Source organism: Elgaria multicarinata, chromosome 13 (assembly GCF_023053635.1).
Source record: "Elgaria multicarinata webbii isolate HBS135686 ecotype San Diego chromosome 13, rElgMul1.1.pri, whole genome shotgun sequence".
NCBI lineage: Eukaryota > Metazoa > Chordata > Lepidosauria > Squamata > Anguidae > Elgaria > Elgaria multicarinata.
In genome coordinates, this window is record NC_086183.1 from 10,108,315 (window position 1) to 10,128,554 (window position 20,240).

The 20,240-nt window shown below is 47.3% G+C and overlaps 1 protein-coding gene across 2 annotated transcripts in view; it reads left to right on the forward strand.

Moving 5' to 3' along the window:
* The window catches only part of LDLRAP1 (low density lipoprotein receptor adaptor protein 1), a 169,665-nt gene that overhangs the window by 13,144 nt on the left and 136,281 nt on the right, over positions 1-20,240 (forward strand). The window lies entirely within an intron of this gene.

Here is a 20,240-nt window from a genome sequence, read left to right on the forward strand (position 1 = left end):
AATATAGGCGTTATAATGTTTCTACCTTGCAGAGATGTAGTAAAGATTACAGCAATATAATAAATCTCAAGTGTCTTGAATACCAAAGAGCGCTCTACAAATGCACATCATTACTGTTAGGAATTGCCTCCACATGTGGCTGCCCATACACTAAGGCCATGGCTAGACCTGCTGATATCCCGGGGATCATCCCTGTGCATCCACAGTTATGATCCCTCCCTTGCCCCGGGATATCAGCCTACCCTTTTTTCACAGTTTTTCTGCGGTCTCAGGATCATCCTGAGACTGTGGAACGTGTGGGCTGGTGTTGCGGGTTGTCCTGGCTCCTCGTGAATAACTGTAAGGAGCCAGGCATGGGGCACGGAGCTCCTCAGGAGCTCTGTGCCCATCAGGGTGGGGCGGGGAGAGTGAGGAAATTAATTTTTTTAAAAAAAACAACAACCATTTTTCGTTTGAGCGCTCGTGCACTCGTCTCCTTTTTGAAAAATGGAGTGTCTTCCTCCTAGGACGTCGCACACCGCATGTAGACAGAGGGTTCTCTTCCTCCTCCTCCGTTGCGCTAGACCACTTAGGTCTAGCCATGGCGTAAGATCTTCAGCAGAGGCTCTTCGTCGGTGCAGCTGGGGGCTACAGGGGAAAGAGCCTACTTGCTGATGGCACCCCAATTATGGAATGTTATCTCCAGGCAGACTCGCATGGCGCTTCCCTTGCTGTCATTTTGGTACCGAGCAAATTTTCCCGGGCTTTTGAATCCCCTTTGCATTGCTTTGAGACTGCTTGGCATTGGTTTGTTTTAATGTAGCTGATTGCTTTTAATACTGTTCATTTATTTATTTATTTTATTACATTTATATACCGCCCCACAGCCGAAGCTCTCTGGGCGGTTTACAACAATTAAAAATGGTAAACATTAAAAGTATACAAAATTTGAAAACCATCAAAACCATCAAAAACAGTATAAAAACAACAGTATCCATTTAAAAACAACAATTCTGGGGTTCATTAAAACAAACTTAACGTTAAATGCTGTTAAAATGCCTGGGAGAAGAGAAAAGTCTTGACCTGGCGCCGAAAAGATAACAACGTTGGCGCCAGGCGAGCCTCATCGGGGAGATCATTCCACAGTCGGGGGCAACCACTGAAAAGGCCCTCTCCCTTGTTGCCATCCTCCGAGCTTCCCTCGGAGTAGGCACTTGGAGGAGGACCTTAGATGTTGAGCACAGTGTACGGGTAGGTTCATGTCGGGAGAGGCGTTCCATCAGGTATTGTGGTCCCAAGCCATGTAGGGCTTTATAGGTTAAGACCAGCACCTTGAATTGGGCTCGGAAACCTATAGGCAGCCAATGCAAGCGAGCTAGAATCGGTGTTATATGCTCAACCCTCCCTGTTCCAGCTATCAATCTGGCCGCCGCATTTTGCACAAGCTGCAGCTTCCGGACCGTCTTCAAAGGCTGCCCCATGTAGAGGCCATTGCAGTAATCTAATTTGGAAGTTACCAAAGTATGGACAACTAAAGCTAGGTTATCCCAGTCCAGATAGGGGCGTAGCTGGGCCACCAACCAGAGTTGGTAGAAAGCACTCCGTGCCCCCGAGGCTACCTGAGCCTCAAGTGACAAATATGGTTCTAGGAGAACCCCCAAGCTACGAACCTGCCCCTTCAGGGGGAGTGCAACCCCATCCAGAACCGGTTGAACGCCCCCCATCCGATCAGAGGAACCACCCACCAGCAGCATCTCAGTCTTGTCTGGATTGAGTTTCAGTTTATTAGCCCTCATCCAGTCCATTGTCGCAGCCAAGCACCAGTTCAGCACATCCACAGCCACACCTGATGAGGATGAAAAGGAGCAGTAGAGCTGCGTGTCGTCAGCGTACTGATGACAGCGCACTCCAAAACTCCGGATGACCACACCCAACGGTTTCATGTACAAACAGCATGGGGGACAAGACCGACCCCTGCGGAACCCCATACTGGAGGGTCCACGGGGCTGAGCAATGTCCCCCAAGCACCACCTTCTGGAGCCGACCTGCCAAGTAGGAGCGGAACCACTGCAATGCAGTACCTCCCACTCCCAACTCAGCCAGATGTTCCAGAAGGATACCGTGGTCGATGGCATCGAAAGCTGCTGAGAGACATATGCTGCTTTAACGCTCCTGTTTGCAATGCTTTCGTTTTTCCTTTTTTCGGTTTTAGCTTTTTACAGGCTGTCCTGGGAACCTGTTGAAGGGTGGGGATCTTTAATCATTCATATAATATCTAGCAGGGATAAGGAACCTCTTCGGCCCAAGGGCTGAATTTTGGAGAAGCTGTCGGGTGAAGGGGGTGCGGGTGAAGGGGGTGCATCCCGATAGTGAGGCTAAATGGGGTAGGGTGAAAAATACAAAAAAAATACCGGCCTGATGCAGCTTAGTGCTCTTACTGCCGGTTACTAATCCATAGGAGAGAGGCATCCCGACCTTCTAGGGCACGGAGAAATGGCACAAAAGCCGGGAAGCCATAAAACAGTGGGTGATTTGGGGGGGAATAGGGTGGGACCATCTGAGGAATCCCAGTGGGTCAGATTTGTTTCCTAAGCCTGGGGTTCCCCACCCTTAGTTTGTAGGATGTAATACAATAAGCTCTCTCCACACCTTACCTGCTAATCATAAACATGGGCCTTTAACAATTGCTTAATAATAATTCTGAAAACCTCCCAACCAGCCTCCCGGGAGTAGCGTTTTGCCACGGAGTTTCTCCGAGACTTCCATACATAATTATGGAGCAGCTGACCTCCCTGCAAAGTGGGAGAGAGTATTTATGTCTTTATTTAAAACGGTTTTCTCTTTGCCCCATTCTTTGGCTCCTAGAGCCTCGATTTAAATACCTGGGGAAAGAGCACAGGTGGCTTGCGGCTGCTTGGGAGGGAGGGCAACAGCAAACACCCACAGGACTCCTCCGATGCAACCCAACCCTCTCCTGGCCCGGCTCCTAGAGCAGAATACAAAGATCAGTGGTCTGACAGTGGTGGTCTGCCTTCCAAGTTTACAATCTAGCAGATATGACACACGAGGAGACAGTGTGGAAAAACATAGAATACAAGCTCAGGCCCCAGTTCTTAACATGACCAGCCTGGATGGAAATAGTTCAGGTACACTGATGGAACGGATGCTGGTGAGGTGGCAGTTCAGGAGAGCCAATGGCAGCTGGTCTCTCAGCAGAGGTGAGGGAATAGCCCTGCTTCTCATCTCTCCTGCTGATCTGAAATGTGATGGAAAGCCTACTGCTAGACACATCTCCAAACTATGAGTACGAGACCCTTAGCCTTCACATGCACTGAAATAAAGGCTGGCTTTTTTGCTCTTGTTCTCATGACATCTGCTCTGTCGATGTCGTGTACCCAGGTAGAGTGTGACTAAAAAGAATTATAATTGTTAAAGGCCAGTAGAAGCAGCAAGCCTCCTGATCAGTGTTTGATTTCTAAAAGAGAGAGGCTGGGTTCACACCTCATGCTAAGTCACCCAATGTTGGTTCTTGTGGACCCGTGGGTTATCATGTTGAATGCAATGCTTTTCCCACAGGGTGGGTTATTGTCTTGTGTGAACGCAGTGTGTTTTCCACGGGGTTGGTTGTTTACACTGCTGTGTGGCTTGTTAACCACTTTGAACAACCCAGCGACAAGCCATGGGTTCTCAAGGTGGCTTGTTTGAGAAAAATAAACCGCACTGTATGTTTAACAAGCCACCCTGTGGGAAATGTACTGAGTTTATATTTATTTATTTATTTATTTAAGTATTTTTATGCCGCCATTCAGCCAAAAAAGGCTCTCATGGCGGCTTACAAAAGTATTTCTTGACAGTCCCTGCCCACAGGCTTACAATCTAAAAGACATGACACAAAAGGAAAGGGGATTGGGAGGGAGGAGGAGGAGGGGGGAAAGGAAAGCAAATTCAGGCACTACAATCTTAGTTGGAAAGTTCAGCAGTTACAGGGGACAGCAGGAGGGAGGGGGCTCTCAGCTGGAGCTGGACCCAGGCACGGTGGAGAGATGCCTGGCTGCTGCTTCCTCCCTCACTGGTGGCCTCTGCAGTGACAGTTGGTAGCAGGAGGGAGGGGGCTCTCGGCTGGAGCTGGACCCAGGCACGGTGGAGAAATGTTGTGTGAACCTGGCCAGAGAGAGAGAGAGAGAGAGAGAGAGAGAGAGAGAGAGAGAGAGAGAGAGAGAGAGAGAGAGAGAGAGAGAGAGAGAGATGCTTGGGTTCTAGTTCAGCTTTCCCCATGGGAGTTGCAGCCTAACACATCTGGAAGGCACCATGGGATTGTGGGTGTTGTAGTCCAGGTTGGGAGAAGTCTGCTGTAGTCCATCTGACCAGGTAGCTCCTCGGATCAAGCAGCCTCCCCCTCCCCAAATCCTCTCTGCAATTGCTCAGCGGCGGGTGGAAATGCATTTTGCAGCCGCTGTGGGCTTCCAGTTCCAGAGCTGAGCTCTGGAATAGCAAACAGGTGCTGGAGTTGGCCCCCTGGTGAGCCCCGGCATGACCCGAGCCCTGTGGCAGCTGCTTGCCCAGAAGCCGTTGCCGTTGCTTGCTCCCCACGAGAGGTAACCTCCACAGCTAGTTTTTTCCTTTAAAAAATGTGCAAATGTAAATTGAGACAGTGAGCCAAGTGTCTTTTGGTCCCTAAGGCGCTCGTTTGCAGATATGGGCCAGGTGCCGGGATGTTACAATTTTATTGCTTCTCTGTAATTGTGCAGAGGCCGTTGCTCAGTGGTAGGACTGCATGCTTTGCATAAATATAGACAACTGTTTTAACCAGTGTGAGAGCTGTTGTAGTCTAGTGGTTAGGACTGGGGAGGCCCGGGTTCAAATCCCCACTCAGCCATGAAGCTCACTGCCCCCATCCCTTCCCCGGGCTCATGCTAGCTGTCAGGCAGACCTAATGAGGTTTTGGGCTGCCACAAACTGTTGCTAAAGCACTGCTTCGTCAAACGGCTGCCTCCGCTCTGCGTTTCTTGCTGGGTTCACAGCCGAGGGACTTGGAAATGCTAGACACCAATCATCCCGCACCCCTCGGAGGTCCAGGTCTTCCACATTCATGTTTTGCGCTGCAGGGTTGAGCGGAGGAGGAATGAAGCACAAAGGTTAAGTGGCTTTTGCAGAGCCCGCGGAAATTGTCAAAGCAGAGATCAAATGGAGGGGCTCGTGACTCCTGGCTCTGGTACTCAACCTTGTCTGGTCCACACAGCCTTCCATGCTGGTAAAGGGCTTCAGAGGCTGGGCGGAGGGTTGGGGGGAGAATCGCTGGTCCCTTTGTCACCTTGTAGAAGGTCTTGTGCTAAAAATCCCGCTGCAGTGACCCAGTTTGGCTAAGCCATCAGTTACGAGAACAAGCCTAGCCTGTTCCTTTGGTGCAACCATGAGGAAGAGTTTGGAAGCTTTGGTTTCGTATGTACTGCGGCTTGAGGTGTCGTAATCTTCACTATGGTTTGTTTGAAAGCAGCCAACTCCAGACCATGGGTTATGATGAACAAAACACAGTTAACAAACTGTAGTTATAATTTAAGAAGAGCCATGCTGGATCAGACCGAGAGTCCAGCACTCTGTTCCCATAGTGGCCAACCAGATTTCCACCAGGGACCCAGAAGTAGGACATGGTGCAACAGCACCCTCCCGCCCATGTTCCCCAGCAACTGGTGTACATACGCATACTGCCTCTGATGCTGGAAGCAGCACACAACCGTCAGGGCTAGTAGCCATTGATAGCCTTCTCCAGGAATTTATCCAACCCCCTTTTAAAGCCATCCAAACTGGTGGCCATCACCACATCTTGTGGTAGTGAATTCCATAATTCCATAATCTTAACAACAAGCTGTAGTTGAGATTAGCTGCAGTTTAGGGTTTGGAGAACACATAGTAAAACGTTGTTTAAGCAAAACTGGAAACACTTCCTTAAAATCCCTTCCTTGTAACAGTTCCTGAGGAGGAGTGAGAGGTATTATGCAAGAAGATCAACATGGCCATTGACTTGGCAATCCCATGTAGACACTTTTGGAGATATTTAGAGACGAAATCGAACTTTTTTTGTTGGGGGTAAAATCTGCATGTTTTGCTTTTGGAAGTGGTCTAAAAGTATTGTTGATCTGGATTAAAAAAACGCCAGTCACTATAATTGTGCAGATTGAATTCCTTCTCAAAACTGGGTCAGCGGACTTTTCTTGATGGTAGATACAAATTACCATTTAGTTCGTCACCTGTATTCTCTTACCACCTGTCATGTGAGCCTTCCCCAGCCTGCAGTCCTCCAGATATGCTGAACTACAACTCCAGCACCCAACGTCCAGCCATGGCTGAGGGGATGCTGGGACCTGTAGTCCCCAGTTTGGGGAAGGCTCTGTTAGCAAATTTTTACCACATGTCCATTATAAATGGATGGGTAAAATCCTCTTGTTTATTTTATTCCAGTATATTTGTAACCTGTTCTTCCTGTATAAAATTTTCAGGATGCTCAATGTGCTCCGTGTAACGAAGTATAAAACAGGAAAGCGTATTAAGAACATACCAAGCCAAATGGCAATACCAGGGTTAAAACAAAACAACAACATTGGCTGGACAGAATTTATGTGCAGCTGTCAGTCAGAGGCAAAAGGTATGGAATCGTTCACTGGAATAAATGCGTCTGAACTGCCTTTCAAACAGGAGCAAATCTCTCTGTGAGATCTAGGGCTGTTTTCTCTAACCTGTTATCCACCAGGCATGTTGGACTGCAAACTCCTTGTCATGTATTTTAGGGTGCGATCCTCTGCATGTTCAGACGGGGGGGAAAGGCCTATAACTCCCTACAACAAGAAGTTGTACGACTTTTTTTCTGTCTAAAAGTGCATCCTAGAATCGTTGCATCCTAGAATCGTTTTTCTTGCTTTTATGCAAGCTGTTCTGGGAGCCTTTTTCGGCTGTAAAGCAGGGTAAAAATGCTTTAGATCAGCCTTCCTCAACTTGGGGTGCTCCAGATGTGTTGGACTACAACTCCCAGAATGCTGCTGGCTGGGGCATTCTGGGAGATGCAGTCCAACACAACTGGAGCGCCCCAGGTTGAGGAAGGCTGCTTTAGATGAACCCCAATCTGCAGTCTGAAAGAGTCCTGCCCAAATGTTGTTGTTTTTTGCCTCAGTGGGATAAAAGTGCTTGAATGAGGCTGGTATCTTGAGCAACCGTCAAAGGGGCAGTGGTGTGGGGGGCAAAAAACCTAAAACTGATCACCTGAATGTCTGCATATTTATTGCTGGCACGTAGGAATCTTAAATATTTCTCCAGCCCTGTACGAAGCTCACTCCTTTGGCTTAAATTATTTTCTAGTCCTGCCAAAGGGCATTGTTTTGGCTCCTGTCCAAGTCTTAAAAAGCCAGGAATTTCCTCCAGAAGTCGTGTCTTCTCTCCTCTTGCATTTGGCTCTTTGCACAGCTGGTTCTGCCCCACCTCCATTTCCCTTTGACTCACTTTCTTTCTTAATTGGTTGCCATTTGCACCGAGCTGAGAGGTATGTGACGCCTGTCCCTGCATGCTGCCTCCCAGCTCCAGATGAAACCCTGAACTCATTGTGTCATATTTGTAAAAATCAGCCACTTTCCAACTCAGCCTTCTCCAACCTGTCAGCCTCCAAATGTGTTGGATTCCAATGCCCATAATCCACAGTCACATGGCCAGTAGGCCATGGCATCTCCTGGTCCTCCTTCCCACGGCTCTCGTTGTCCAGGTCGGAGTAAGAGGCAGGTGAACAAGCAGGTTGCAATGGGGAGGAGGAGGAAGAAGAGGAAGAGGAGGAGCAACCCCAGGGTGCTCTTGGCAATAGGGGCCCCTGCTGGGGTGTGGGCCCTTGGCAAGGGTCCGATCATGCCTGACCTTGACCTCGGCCCTGCATATCAGAGATGCGAGTTCAATTCACCAGTAGGTTGACTTGAACACATCACTATCGCTCAAATTAACCCACACCGCATGTCCTCAGTGATCCTCAGGCTGTGGAAGGCTGGGAATTTTAGGACTTTTTTTCTGTCTAAATGTGCAAAGGATTGCACCCTTAATGTTCTTTTGAACCGCCCCTCTAGTCAACGAGAGCCTTCTGCAATCAAAGGGCAGCGTTAATCACGAAAAGCTCGGAGGAACGGTATCATTTTTACCGGCCGGACGAAGGCTAATAATGAGGGAACCGACTTATCTTCCCTGCTGGGGGAGTTCTGCCACCAGGGTGCCCCTACACAAAAGGCCCTTCTCAAATCCCGACCAACCGCACCTCTCTAGGCAGGACCCGTAACAGAGCTGCGAATGATGAATGCAAATGCATTTCTCTCTGGATTTTACCTTCTTTTGTGCGTGAGGAACGCAGAAGGCAATGTAACATGTCGGTCATACCTCCAGAGTTGTAAACTGGCAAGTTTGGGCACCTGTGTGGCTATGTTTGATTTAGATAATGGAATTCTAGAGGAGATCTGGTTCAAATTCTGCCTTATTTTGAGGCTCACGGATTTCGGGCATGTCACCATTTGAAAGGGGCTTTCCTTCTTTACGATGGGAGCACTAGTGACGTACATTTCATTTCATGAAGATCATGGAGGTCACGGAAATGACGCACATCATCTGTGCCCCAGTACTTGGCTTATTGACAGCACAATCCCCATTGATTGTTTAGTGTGGTGCGAACTGCCATCTCATGCAGACATCTGGGGACAAAACACTATCCTCCCCATTGGCTCAGCGAGGTGCAAATAAAACAACACACTGACCCAGCTCGCATGTGACGACAACCCATGTGTTGTTGTGACTGCGTGGGAGTGATCAAGCATGCTACCTCCTGTACACTCGTCGCTTCCACTTTGCATCCGATTTCTCAAACAACCCAGAATCACTGCATACCTGGGTTGTTTGATGCCATGCTGAGGGACGAACAACCCAGAGTTCTGGGTTCAGACACCTCATCAAACAACCTGGGGGGGTTCTAAGGTTGTCTGAGAAACTGGATGCAAAATGGAAATGGCAGGAAGGTGCAGCCCCAACAATTCATGGATTAAACAACCCATGAACAGCCATTACATGCAAACCTGATCACTGCGGTTCATGGTTTTGTTCCCACATGAAACAAGGAAGTAATGGTTGTTTTGAGAATGATTAATACAGAATGAAATGCATTATGTAGACAAAGTGCCGTTTTTAAAACACATTTAGTGAATCTCCTGCTAGTTTGAATTTATGATCCACTGTTAATGATTGCATATTTTTTTAGCCATATAATCACAGCTCCATCCCTGCTTAAGCATGAGGCTCACCTGAACAGCCTTCTTGGACCTAGGAATGCCTGAGCAATTCGAGACAGACTAAAATGGGTTCGGATTTCTAAGAATCTGACCCACGGAATCCTCTGCGGATCAGTCTCCCCAGGCCGTGTAGAGTCTGCAGACTTTCAGATTTTTTTTTCAAACTTTCACCAAATTTACGCAAATGTTTTCCCAGGAAAATACACAAGTTTCTTCTGAGACATATCCCATGCTGGAAATGTACATAGGGAAAAGCTGAATGGAATGGGGGGCAATATGCTAAATGTTCCCTACTAATATAAATTATGTAAATTCTTGCAAACTTTCTTATGGAATTATTTACATTTTTTTCTGCATAACGGGGTGAGGGGATTCGAACCTGTCTGTGAACGGACTCCGGAATAAATGACACCACACAATCCCTGAAACTCACATGGAACGGATTTCACTAAATCCCGGACACCCCTACTTGGAGCAGTTATTTTTTTATCAGGCTGACCTGCCTTGCAGGGTTGTTGAGAGGCTTGAGATTATATTGAAATCCATCCTGATCCTTTGGTCAGGAAAGAAATCTCAGCGGATATGTTTCTGTTCCCTTTAGGGATGTGGGGAAGGACTGCAAATGGATGTCATAACAGCTAGGCGTATTTATCTCAGTGGACTTAGGTGTGCATCTAACTGTGCAGGGGATCAGAGATCCAGAAAAACTACAACAAAGGGCAGCAGACGGGCTGAGCAATAATAAACTGGATTCTCTTAATGTGTGTGGTTGTCATCAGGGTGGATTTGATTTAAATCAATTTGATTTAAATCATGATTTAAATCACTACTCAGAAAGACTCGATTTAATCATGTGACTCCCCCCCCAAAAAGTGCACAACTCAGTTACCAAAGACTCATTCTTGCTGGTATAATCTTAATATTTACAACCAGATGGAGGTTTCATTTTTAGAATAGCAACTTTTCAGATTAGTTTTACATTTATATATATAAAAATACTGATTTGGTTATACTATTAGAAACACATCATAGATAATTATGAAATTATTACGAGGTGAACTATCTCCAGTTTAATAGGTTAATCATTCATATTTGGACAACTTTTCTGCTGTACTTTATTGGAAGAAGAAAAATAATCTTACAGAAACCTCTGGAAGAGCATAACATTGTGAATGGATTAATGGAATTCATTTACCAAAAAATTTAAACAGCTTCATGCTACATAATTAAAAACTAATCCTTATTTCATGATGAATAAACTTTGGACTATAATGCATCTTAAATTGAAAACTATCTTTAGATAGATTTTTCCTCAAAAAGCATTTTATTAAAAAAATTCAATTTAAATTAAAAAAAATCCAATTTAAATTTAAAAAAATCCGATTTAAATTTTAAAAAATCTGTTTTTTTAAACAGAAACCATTGAATTTTATCCACCCTGGTTGTCATACTACTATGTTAAACGTCTAAATGTGTCTCCAGTGTGACCCAAGACCCACACAGCCTCTGACCTGCTGTGCTCATCTCTGTGGCACATTCTATATGGAAGTATAGAAGAGCAAGTGTGGACATTAAGGCCTTAGCTAGGCCTACCTTCTATCCCACGACGGAGGAGGGAAGATCTCGCATTGTGATTAATGCGAGATCCCTCCTCCGTTTACACGTAAGGCACGACGACCTCAGGAGGAGAGGCGTCGCGGCCGCCATTTTTTTTAATAGAAGTCGGAGCGCATGAACGGTCGTGCGCAAAGGTAAGGTTTTTTTAAAATAACTTAATTTACCCGCTCCCCCGATGGGCTCCGTGCTCTGGCTCCGTGTGAGTAATTACATTGTACACTTGTTGCTGGGGAACATGGGCAGGATGGTGCTGCTGCACTCATGTCCTGTGTGCGGGTTCCCCATCGGCTGATTTTTGGTGCCTGTGTGAACAGAATGCTGGAGTAGATGGACCCTGCTCTGATGCAGCAGGGCTCTTTACGTTCCTACGGCCACTATGACCAGTGATGATGGGAACTGTAGTGCAAAACACCTGGAACACTGAGTTACACAATCTCCTGGTTATAAGCCCTATTAAAGTCAATCTGACTTGTGCAGATGTGCATAAGATTGTACTGTTTTAATGTTGATTTGCTTGTGCAAAGAAGCTGAGAGAACACAACACAACAAAAAGCAGAAGCAGATCCGCTGCTTTGGAGGAGATGGTGCAGGTTAAATAAACCTTCCTATTCTGTGAGTGTAGAGTAAACATAGAGTAAACATAGCTGTCACGGGAAATTTAGTGCGCTACACTGCTGAACACAATGCCTTTCCTCTTGAGCCGTCTTGCATATTTTTCTTCTGACTTACTTAGCTTGGCTTTCCACACTTCTGGCATAATTATGAGTCATCCAGGATTACCTTGCAGGGTGTGTTGAGCCTAAGGACGTGAGTGGTTCTTTGTCACTTAACAGGGGACCAACTCTCCTATTGTTCACAAAAAGGAATTGCTTCTAAAACCAAAAAAACCCAAACCCCACCTTGATCTGGAATCTGGCTTTAAAAGCTGCTCACCCTTTTAACAGCCTAAGACTTGGATGATGGCTTCTGAGTTGAAGCCCCTCTCATTCCTTCTCTCTGTTCCTTTTTGCTCTCAGTCCCCTTAGAAGCTCACTGATGGCCAAACCCGCGTGGGGAGGGCAGAGGCGTGGCAAAGGTCATGGGTGCGAAGCGTTGCTGAGATGCCAGAGTTGTCGTTTCCAACGTGGGGTGGCAGTTCCTTCCTAACATCACGGGAAATGGGTTTTTGACACGGCTGCAACATTTCGTTGGCTAGGCTTTCAGGTTAATGGGTTCAACGTCGTTTGGGTTGGCTCCTGGTTTGGACACCAGACGAGTCTAAAACGTTGCAAATTGTTTTCAATGCAAGCACGCTGTATGCGCAGACAAGTCTTGCCCCGTGGAACGAGGGAGCCAATATGGGGTGCACCCCTTCCTGCAGCTGGTGCTGTGGGAGGCTAGAGAGTCCGAGAGGGAAGCTTTTTGTGCTCCAGGAGTGTGTGTGTGTGTGTGTGTGAATGACAGCCAACACTGCGTCTGCTTGGAAGCTAGTCTCGCAGCTTCTGCTGCACCCTCCGTCAGTGCCAGATTTAGGAACAAGCCAAGTAAGCCATGGCTTAGGGCTTCATATTATGAGGGGCCTCTAAATATGTTGGAGATAATTAAGGGGTATTATAATTGAAATCGCTTTGGCTTGAATATGTTGGAAAGTCTGGTGTGACTTACAGCAGAGTTGCCTTATACAGAGAAAGCGTGGCAACACAGTATTTAGTATTGGAAGCAATAGAAGCAGAATAGAGCCAGTTTAAAAGAAGTTCAAATCCACTTGCTTTATTAGTGCTTATATACACATCTTCAGAGAAGTCTATCTAACACTGTTTAATTACAACCACCCCCTGATGCTGGATAGTACCCTTGCATTACCCCTTTTATTATAATGTAATACACTTTTTGCTATTTTATTTTATTTTATTTTATTTATTTTATGGGTCCTCCAAATCTTGACATGGCTTAGGGCCTCAGCCTGTCCTAGTCTGGCCCTACCGTCCGTTGCTACGAAGGAGCACACAGCTAGTTCGCCTGCCGCTCCTTTGGTCTGTTCTGGCAAGGCTGCTTTTAACGTTCTTAGGATAGCGTCTTCTACAGAGAAGGCCAAACTCTATGCTCAGTGTTTGAGTGTGGGTTAATGTTGATCCGTGAGTTGTTTGTTGAATTGCGGGTTAGTGTGTTGTCTGAACCCAGGATATTTTCTGCAGGGTAGTTTGTTAACTGTGTAGTTCGGCTTGTTAACCACCCTAAGCAACCCGACAACAAAACGTGGGTTCTCTAGATAGCTTGTTCGAGAAAAATAAGCATGGTTAACAAGCCACCCTGTGGAAAACGGGCTGCATTCAGACAACACGCTAACCCACGGTTCAGCAAACAAGCCACGCTTTAACTACAACCCACACTCAACCAGTGTAGGTTAGGGTGTTGAGTGAACCCAGTCACAGAGGCTGCAATGGTAGCTCTGATCATCTGTTACTGGACAGGAATGGCAGCTCAACATCCCCTTCCCACAAACCCTAGCAGGCAATTGCCTTTTACAGTGTAACCCCCTCTAGGCCACAAATCCTGATGCTTCGTCTGGAGACTGTACCGTGACACCACTGGTCATCCTTTAAGTGGGCTGAGATGAGAGCTCCCCCACCCCACATCCCAATAGAGCTATGATAAAGACCTGTGAGGGCAAGGAACAGAGGCATTTAGAAGAAAAAAACAGTCTCCTTTTCCCCATAAGGAATTTGGTGGCAGGGACAGAGGAAAAATAACTCTTTTACAAAATATTTTGGGCCTTCAGATGTCTGAGCTGCTAACGCTTGAGCTGCGAGGCCTTGGCCTCCTGCTTTCTGCCTCCTCTCCTGCCTGGTGTCTCATTCCTCCTTTTCAAAATCAATAGTTCCTGGGGGTGGTGAATTGGCCACGCTGTGTGTTTTGCTTTTGATCCGGCCTTTTTCTTTCTCATACTGGGGGATGCAGGATACCTGACACAGCAGCCGGAAACCGGAGAAGCAGCCTACAATTGCATCCTCGGCTTGCGGGCAAAGCGTGTCCCCAGGCCTTTCCAAAAGGATTATATAGATAAAAAAACTTTCCCCTTTGCTCTGGGTCGGCGGCGTCTATTTTAGTCTCTCTGCCTCCTGCTTGGTGTCACGCTTCTGGTATCCTTCCTGCCGTCCTTTAGAATGGATCTCCGGTTCTTGCAATCCATATCATGGCGGGGCTGCAGCTTTGGAGGTGGCGGGAGGAGCCGCTATTGTGCAGTCTTCCTCTCCAGAGTTCCTGTTTCCAGAGGGCTTTCCTTGTCCAGAGGGCTTGGGGTGGGAGTGGGGGAGTAGAAATGTTGTACCAGCTATGCAAGCATGAAGGCTCGGCCATTGTCCCTCCCATGATGGCCGCATTCTTGAGCTCTTAGTCAAGAATTTAGTAGTGCAGCCTTCCTCAACCCAGTGCCCTCCTGATGTGTTGGATTACGACTCCCATCATGGCTGGGAATGATAAAAGTTGCAGCCCAACACACCTGGAGGGCACTGGGTTGGAGAAGGCTGTAGTTGTGGATTGTATTCCGTATTTATTATGACATTTATATCCTGCTTTTGCTTACATGGCTTTCCTCCTCTCCGGTTTATCCTCACAACAGCCCTGTGAGGTAGGTTAGGTTGAGAGTCAGTGAGTGGCCCAAAGTCACCCAGTGAGCTTCATGGGGCAGTGGGGACTAGAACCCGGGTCTCCTGAGTCCCAGTCCAACACTCTAACCACTACACCACACTGGCTCTCTTGTTTGTTAGAAGATGATACATAGGATTGTTAGAAGGTAATGCATAGCTGGTTTTGCCAGGGCCAGAGCAAGTGCAAAAGGCCGATACCGCTCTCCTGTCCCTTCTGCTCTCTTTGTGTTGCACAATGATCAGAGCTGACCTTACATATGTAATATGCATCTTTGCCACCCTTCCCCAACCTGGGATCCTCCAGATGTGTTGGACTACAACTCCCATCATGTACAGCCATGCTGGCTGGGAATGATAGAGGTTGTGCTCCAACACGTCTAGAGGGCCCCAGGGATGGGAAGGCTGGGATATTACATTTATATCACCCTGGGGCCTTCTAGATGTACATCCCAAAGAGAGCTATTTATATCCCAGGCTCTCTTCGAACAGTCAGGTGAATGGGGACCAAGAATGGAGATAGCAGTCAGGACGCCCATGGTCTCCCTCTTCTTCCAACCCCTGGCCTTCATTGTCCATAGAGTCTGAATGTCTGCCTGGGTCTGGAGTTGCCACCTTTTTTTTTCTTTACCCCCAAAATGATGATAATAAATTCTAGCCTCTTTGACTTGTGTGCCTTTGAACATGTGCAGAGTGCCTTTCCTTCAGGGGCAAAGAATGCTTGTGGCTGCGTATGTGTTTTAAGGACCTCTGGGCAATAGGCTACTGAGCATGTCTAGAGTGCCTGTCAAATGTGAAGGGAATGCTTCCTCAACTGGTCCAGAGACTGTGCTGAGAAACCCAGTGTTCTGCACTTTGACCAGCCTGTCTGTCCATGGGGCATGGGAGGGCTGGCCCCACAGATGCTGCACTATCAGCCAAGTTTGGGCTCACAGGGAGCAACTACAGTAGTGCAGTTCTGGGCACCATATTTCAAGAAGGATGCAGACAAGCTGGAGGGGGTACAGAGGAGGGCAACGAGGATGATCAGGGGTCTGGAAACAAAGCCCTATGAGGAGAGACTGAAAGAACTGGGCATGTTGAGCCTGGAAAAGGGAAGACTGAGGGGAGTCATGATAGCACTCTTCAAATGCTTGAAAGCTTGTCCCACACAGGAGGGCCAGGATCTCTTCTTGATCATCCCAGAGTGCAGGACACGGAATAACGGGCTCAAGTTACAGGAAGCCAGATTCCAGCTGGACATCAGGCAAAACTTCCTGACTCTTAGAGCAGTACGGCAATGGAACCAGTTACCTAGGGAGGTTGTGGGCTCTCCCACACTAGAGGCCTTCAAGAGGCAGCTGGACAGCCATCTGTCAGGGATGCTTTAGGGTGGATTCCTGCATTGAGCAGGGGGTTGGACTCGATGGCCTTGTAGGCCCCTTCCAACTCTACTATTCTATCATTCTATGAGATTACCAATCCAGTTATTGCTTTCTCTGCCCTGCCCCCATGCATCCTCGTGCACTGTGACGGCAAACACGTACACATGAGGTGAAAGAAGGGCTTTGGCTGAAAAATTGCTGGCTGTGCATTCTCCAATTCTGGCAAGTGGCCGAGAGGGTAATAATATTCTGGCTGAGTGACAACCTGAGACATCTCACAGGCCTTGAGGCTGTGAAAAGCTAATGAAGAGGAGAGCAGATTTAAGACTGTGCACAGCTGTTTCATCTATCTTGATAGGTGCTTGGGACGGCGAGGAGGAATTTGACGCTGATCCGTTATTGCGGGAGAGTGCAAGCGAGCACTCAGGTGAGACTGGATTCACTGCAGCATCAATCCCGTCTCGCTGAATCCTGAATTGTAAGCTGGTTCTTTGGGAGCGTTGTCTCTCTTACTTGACCAAGCATTCTACTTCCGGCTTCTTGGTTGAAAGGTGGCCCAAGATTCCCTCCTAAGTAGCTACTTGAAGGAGTGGCTATACACCCCTGTGTTTTAAAATCATCCGTAGGTAGAGGCCAGTACTGAGAAGTCCCAGTAAGGTTGGGGGGCACCAGAGGTAGGGCCTTTTCAATGGTCGTTCCTACCCAATGGGAGGGCCTTTTCAGTGTTGGCTCCTACCTAATGGAATTCCCTCCTGAGAGAGGTAGGGACTTTTCAGTGGTGGCCCCTACCCAATGGAATTCCCTCCTGAGAGAGGTAGGGACTTTTCAGTGGTGGCCCCTACCCAATGGAATTCCCTCCTAAGAGAGGTAGGGACTTTTCAGTGGTGGCCCCTTCCCAATGGAATTCCCTCCTGAGAGAGGTAGGAACTTTTCAGCCCACCACAGGTACTTCTCCAAACTGGAATTCGGCCCATGGGTTGAAGTAGCCTCAACACCTTGCTGTATATAATAGGGAACCATGGCTGACACAGCTGTAATCCGGGAGAGGACCGACTGTATGTCATGCGTATGTGTGTTACCTCTTTCTGGCTCATGTTGCTTGAAGCCTTTGGGGCAGCTTTAACACTGCTGTAGCAGCCAGAGTTTTGTTCTGGCCCTGTGGTTAATGTGAAATTATACCCATTTACCGATTCATAATGATATGGAAGTAGAAATGAGCGGTTATGCAGGAGAGCCACAAGAAGGTCTGAGCTGGAGACAGCTGCAGAATTGGACCTGTGATGGTGTGGGGAGGGTTGTTTTTCTCTAGCAAGGGCTAGCCAAAGTGCTTGGAGTGTGGGGAGAAAGTCTGGGGCGGCATCTTCCCATCAGCTAGAGGAGAATTGGTAGCAGCAATGCTTGAAAAGTGGGGTGCAATGCAGCCAGGGGGAGGGCGCAATTTGGAGCTGGCGTTGCTAGCCAAATCAGAAAGGGTGGCTGTCATGTTCCCACTGGAGAAATCCTCTTAGAGGAAGAGCTAGAGCTCCCAGAAAATAAGGGGTACCCCAGAGCAGTCACTGCCACCAGACCAGGAGGCACCTGGGCCTTTAGGAGAAATGGCTGCAGGTCCATCCCCGACTGGGACTCTCCCTCAGAAGCTGGGCAACCCCCTGGCACCCAGGCATGTTGTTGCCTCAAGTGGGGCTCCCATGAGAAGGAATACTCACTTGCAAGGAAGGACTCCTCATGAGAAGGTGACTCTTCAGGAGTAGGGATTTAATCAGAGAGCTCTAATGTACTGCAGCTGAGCCTTGGGTGGGGCTTAGCAGGCTTTTCGTGTTAAAAGCCTTCAGTGTCTGCTTAGCCAGTGCTGGAAGTGATGTCTTTATCAGCTCCCCACTGCCTTGTATCCTGTTTTCTTGACCTTGCCTTGAGATGGAATCTCCATGCTACTGACCCTGGACACCTGCTTGACACTGTTTCTTGGACCGTGTGTGGGGTCTGACGGTTTATCTGTATTTTGACCTTGGCTGCTCTTTAGGATTGCTCCGTCTTGCTTGAAAAAAACGTGCTTTTGACCATTGAGCTGGCAGCACAGGCAAGTGTAGTCAGCCAGCAACAAATTAGGAAACCCCTGTGGGAAAGGTAGGCGGGGAGCATGTGGGCCTGGCCAGAGCTACCGCAGCTACCAGGAGTATTCCCATTGAAGGTAACTTGCGTCTTGCACTTGCCAGAGACACTCACCATGGCGAGTAAAAATCTGGAAACCGGACTGCTGCTATTTTTTTTTTCCCCCTTCCTGGCACAAAGCTACACCACCTCTCGTAATATGGCAAGGTGCAGCGTGAATCTTTCTGAGCCTGTGCAAGCGCAATGCAAAAGTAGTTCTGACATGGTATAATCTGACAGGAGTCCTGCCTCCACCCACTCTTTCCCATGAACCGATGAGGGCGGTGGAGGCGGCAGCTGGCAGTTTGACCCGTATAGCACAATCCAGCGGGGAGTTCCAGTCATTCCTTCGCTCAGTTCATGTGCGTTTTCTCAGGCTTGCACAGGAAACGTCCCCGTGGATTTTGCCCCATGTTAATTAGACAGCTGTTCGTTCATTGAGAGGTCAGGAAATAATTAAGCATAACTAGAGATGTAAAATTTCCAGAAATTTTGAAGCCATGGGGGGGGGGGGGACGGGTTTTTTCCAGGGGGAAGCAGAAATTTTCAGAAAAATTGAAATAATGCAATATTAGCACTTTTTACAGATTGAAAGTCACTTTGTTACTTTAGGAACATAAAATGTAATTATGTCCAGGATCAGAGGCAGTAAGCGTGGGTGGGAGGGTGCTGTTGCACTGCGTCGTGCTTGGGGATTCCTGGTTGACAGCTGGTTGGCCATTGAGTGAACCGAGTGCTGGACTAGATGGACCCTTGGTCTGATCCAGCAGCACCCTTCTGATGTTCTTCCACTTCTCTTTACTCCCCAGCCCTATACGATATATAGGAAAGCCCCTCAGAAACCCGTTCTTCCAGACAACCTTTTGAGTTGTTCTTCTGAATTCCATCGCTATCAGCCCACCAAGGGGATGTTTCTCTTGATAACCTTTAAAAAAACGAAAAACCTTGGGGGTGTTAGATCATCACCACTTGACTGAGCAAAATGTAATACAGCATTAAAGTTTATTTATTATCCCACTCTTCCTCCAAAGCTTTCAAGGCAACATACAGGGCTTCTGCCCCCCACAACTACATTGTGAGATAGGTTAGGTGCAGAGATGGTCACTTGGGCTGGGTGGTAGGGATGATTTACCTAAATTTTCAAATGTTTTCATAAACAGGATGGAAAGAAATTCAGATTTGAAAATGTTCATTTTGGGAGAAAGTAAAACTGACAGATTTGTTAATTCAGGCCTAGGGTTTTGAGTGCTTAGCGCTTAAAAGTCTGGCTTTGAATCCTTGTGTATTCATCCTAGTGGACACTGAATTAGGGTTGCCACATTCTTTTTTCATGACAGGCTCTTCATCTTTAACAGCTACATGGCAGGCAGGTACATCATGGTCCTCTCCTTGCTGGGAATAGTTGTACTGACTGAACTTGGCTGTTGCAGATGGATGGCGAATTTTGTCTGGTTTCTTCTGATAAGAACTTAACAAAATTCACAAACTTATTCATAAACAGGCTGGAAGAAATCAAGTGTGGGAGAAAGCGAAGCTGTCAAAGTCATCCCTCAGGATTAGAACCTGAGACCAGATCTACCCCAAGCAGGCTATAACACTATGGAAGCAGTTTGATATCAGTATATGGAATGTGTCCTGGGCCCACGTTGTCAGTGCAATCAGTTTTGATATAATCTTTTCAGTGAGATGTGTCATGAAATTGTACCCCTCAATACTTATTTATTTGTTGCATTTCTATACCGCCCAATAGCCGAAGCTCTCTGGGCAGTTTACAAAATTAAGACAATTCAAGTATAAAACAACAGTATAAAACCATAATATAAAATACAATATAAAAGCACAACCAAGATAAAAACAGCAGCAATGCAAAAATACAAATTTAAAATACAAATTTAAAACAACAAGTTCAAATTAATTTATAGACTGTTAAAATACTGGGCGAATAAAAAGGTCTTCACCTGGCATCTAAAAGAATATAATGTAGGTGCCAAGCGAACCTCCTTAGAGAGCTCATTCCACAGCCGGGGTGCCACAGCAGAGAAGGCCCTCCTCCTGGTAGCCACCTGCCTCACTTCCTTTGGCAGGGGCTCGCGGAGAAGGACCCTTGAGGATGACCTCAAGGGTACATATGGGAGGAAGCGTTCCTTCAGATAGCCTGGCCCCAAGCCGTTTAGGGCTTTAAATGTTAATACCAGTACTTTGAATCGGGGCCG